Below are 4,366 nucleotides of genomic sequence, written 5' to 3'. Positions count from 1 at the left end.
ACATATAATACGTATAATACATATACCACCTGTAATATGCTTATTTGTCTTAAACACGTGCGCTGAGAGAATGGAAAGCTATTTTCTACTGTCAATTCATATCCATTTATATTTCCTGCATCACATTGAATATAAATATAATTCTTGATTAAAGTGACTTTAAAACCATTGTATTTTATAATGTGATCAAATTGATAAAAGTGTCATTATTTTTCTAGCTCTATAGGCTATCTCTACGAATTTTTTGAGGCTAAGATGACTGTCAACTTATATCCTTTTATACAATAAGCATCACTTGCAGTATGATCAATATTTTTTGGGGAATTAGTTTGACAATCATTGTATTTAAAGATTTTGTCAATGTTTTTACAAGAACGTGTCATGTTGTCAGCATTATGACAATGACATAACAGTACTAAGTATTTTGGCTTTGCTAGCCAGCACCTTACCATTTTCATGATCTTAAAGTCAATAATATGTTTGGTACTGGCTAATTTGAAATTTGTACTTTTGGGCTACATTAGTTTAAATTAGAAAATTTCGGTCGCCGTAAAGTTTTACGAACTTCCCAACTCGAAACTAGCAACTCCCCAACTCCCCAACTCACCAACTAGAACATTACCTAGACTCATTCAAAATGCATAATGCTGCAGGAGTCACGTTTCATGCATCTTTCGTCGTTGATGTTCAAGTATTATGCGAAATTTTCGACTTTAAGTCGTCTTGTTAATTTTATTATTGTTAAAAATACAATAAAGGATTTTCTACTCTTTTGTCATTCCTGGGAAAATACTTGACTAATTTTCCAGGGTTTCAAGGGATTTTTATATCCCACAAACTTTCAAGGGTTTCTAGGGTTTTTAGTTGATCTTTGTTAGTTTTCAAGGATTTCAAGGAAATCTGTCGACAATAGGAGAAAGGTTGAATTTTCAACCCTCAATGTTGAATCCTCAACTCCCTTAAAATGCATAAAATACCCCTACAACGTTTTCTTTAATTAAATCATAAAAAAATCTTTCGAACAAAATCAGTCTTTTCAATACCCTTGATTTTGAGCAAAATCTCGGTTACATTCCTCAATAGATACTTTCTTTATAGTTGTGGTAAAGGAGGGCCCGACGGAGAAAATCTTTTATTTTGTTCAGTGCTTTAGATTGGCTGATAATTGATAATTTTACAACCACCCATTCTATCACCCAGACCTGCCAATGTCATATAATTTCAGTGACACTTAACGGGTTAAAAGGTAAACCCCCTAAGAATGAGCTTGGGATATCCCCTTGAGTCTCAGGGGTTCCAAAAGTATGTTTTCTCATTTAAGTCACTGATGTTTGTATCCCACGGAAAAATTTTGTATTTCTGAAAGTTAAAATGGCTGAAAATGGCCACAAAATTTGGCATTTCAAGGGTTTCAAGGGTTCCAAGGAAATTTTCAAGAGCAGGAAAAAATTCAAGGGTGTTTCAAGGGTTTCAAAGAATTCAAGGGCCGCTGGCCACCATGACTTCATACAAAAACAACAGCCCCCGCCCCCCACTAGTGAAAGTGGAGGTACCACCAAACATATCAGGTACCCCCTAAACTTAAGAATACTTCCAGGTACCTGGCTTTCTTATCACTTTTTTATTAGGTACCCTCAAATTTCTGGGGGGGGATAGACCCTATGATTTCCAACCCCCGGCAATGATCCCCTCCTCGTTTATTAAAATTTAAAGATTCTTTTAACAACCCACCTGACAACAATATTGATTTAAAAAAAAACGATACCTTTATCATTCAATTACTCCAGGAGAGATTTTAATGAAACAATAATTGTCTGGGAATTATGTTGATGCCATGTTTAAAAAAAATCATCTTTATTTTGTATACCTATGGCTCTTAAAACTACAGTATACACCTTTTCGACCGTAGTCGCGCGGTCAGGTGCGTGCCACTTTATTATTTAATTTACCACCCTAAACTCAATCCAATCCTTTTTTTACACTTTTTTCTATTGTCTTTAGGTGCGAAAAAAAGACTGGGGCTGTTTTAGAGTGGTAAAACGGACAAAAAAATGTCCGCGCGGCAATTGGCGGCTACGGTCGAAAAGATGTATTGTATTCATCCACCAATATTAACACACTCACCATCTAACAACATACTAATTTTTAAATTGGGGTACAAAATATTGATGTAGTGTAAGTGGGCCTACACGTTTTTTTAAAAGAGCATCCAAATTTTTTAAAGCCTTGGGATGTTCTTAACTTTTTGAGTTTCAAGCCTAAAAATGTTCTTAACATGATCTTATTTTCGCCATTTTTAGTATTTTTGTCCATTTCCTATGAAATTCGGTGTTCTAGAGTCAGCAAAGCCTTAAAATGTTCTTAACATTTTGGCCATCGAAGCCTTTTGTTCTGATATAGTTTGTTCTTATAAAAAAAACGTGTAACAGGAAAATCACTGAAAAATCTTATCAAACCAATTAGAAGGCAGTCATATAATTTATTTGTCATTAACGCAAACAAAGAGACAAAAATGACGCAGTTATCGGAAATTCCCTAATGAACAAGTTTTCTAGGTAAAATGATCTCAAGAAGAGTTTTTTGTGTACTCAAGGCAATTTATAATGCGTTCGACTGTCTACGTGAGGAGTTGTTTTTCTTCAGATTTCGTCTTTTCAGTACACAGGGTGTCCCGAAAAAAAAGTCCTGTGTCAGAACACGACTACAAGTAGGAATATCTTTGTGTCTGTTATAGTTTCTTTCTTTAAAACTGGTTCCATTTATACTGAGACGGAAAAATCGTCTGAGACGAGTAGTTAGTAAAATGTGATTTGTGGAGATCCTATTTACTGAAACATGAATGGAAAATACACTCCTCCATAATGCTCATTTTCTAAATTGCTCGTCTCAGACAAATTAATCGTCTCAGTATAAATGGTACTACTGAAATGGTTACAATGAAACAGAAACGCAATAAACTTGTAAACATAATTAAAGTATCAATTGTGTAATAAAACATTTTGATATTAACGATCGCATTACACGTTGTTTTTTTTATAAGAACAAACTATATATAAGAACATACTCTTGTCTCCCGAATAGACGGGGGGTCTGAATAAGCAGGGGGTAGGAAAATTTTCTAAATTCTAATAAGCGGGAGGGATGGAATAAGAGGGGGGGGGGTAATTTGAAGACAGAATTTTTTCTAACTGGTATCAATTTCAACAACAAAAAAGAAACTTTAACAAATGAACACGTAAAATAAGAACCAAGTACTAACAAAAAGGAAAATTTTAACAAGTTTAAGGTGTATCTACACTGTAATAAAATATTGAATTATTTGAATTTAATTAGCGGGGGGGTCTTAATAAGAGCGGGGGGATGGATTTTTTTGTCTCTTAGCAATTAGCGGGGGGGGGGACGTCTATTCGGGAGACAAGAGTAAGGCTTCGAGGCCCAAAAATTTAAGAACATTCTAAGAACATTCTAAGGCCTTGGAGACTTAAAAACATGCATTTTCTTAAGAAATTACATCAAAATACTCAAAAAATGCTGAAAATAAGAACATTTTAAGAACATTTTTGGCTTCAAATCAAAAAACTAAGAACATCCGAAGGCTTCGAAGATTTTTGACGTTCTTATAAAAAAATAAACGTGTATGTTAAAACACGCAAACACTAATTTTTGACATACAGGGTGTCCCGAAAAAAGTATCGAGTCGTACCACTTCTATGGAAAGAAAGTTCTTGTGTGTGTTTCACTAAATTTGCAATGTTTATCAAAGTTTCTATCTGTGTCATACTAATTGTCACGAGACATCTTTTATGAATAACTTTTACAAAATTCTCAATAACTTTAACGTCATGAGAATTGTAAAGAAAGTTAATTATTTTTAATCATACTGACTGTTGTAAAACAATTGTTGTGCAGATATATATTTTCTTACATTTTGTTAAACACACACAACAACCTTCTACTCAGAATCATGTTCCAACTCGATACTTTTTTTCCAGACACCCTGTACAGACACAAATTTATTCCTACTTGTAGCCGTGTTCTGACGCAGGACTTTTTTTCGGGACACCCTGGAGATTAGTAGAATTTTTTTAAATATCTTACATAATGCATTGAGACTTTAAATTTTCTTCTGATCTATACACCCCTGTCTCAGTGCCCCGGTGGCCTGATTTCAGTACATGATTTTTTTCAGTACATGGTTTCAGTACATGATTTTTTCCTACGTCACTGCAGTAATCAAATTTTTATTGCACTCATTTGTAATCATCCTAAATGGCTTGGGAATTCAAGAACTGTTTTTTATTGTCGCTGTCTTTATTCAATTTATATCTCAATTCACAATGTGTAATCTGTTAGAACACTCGTATTT

This window comes from Clytia hemisphaerica, unplaced genomic scaffold (assembly GCF_902728285.1).
Source record: "Clytia hemisphaerica strain Z4C2 unplaced genomic scaffold, Clytia hemisphaerica genome assembly, whole genome shotgun sequence".
In the NCBI taxonomy this organism is placed as follows: Eukaryota; Metazoa; Cnidaria; class Hydrozoa; order Leptothecata; family Clytiidae; genus Clytia; species Clytia hemisphaerica.
This window is presented reverse-complemented; position numbering follows the sequence as displayed.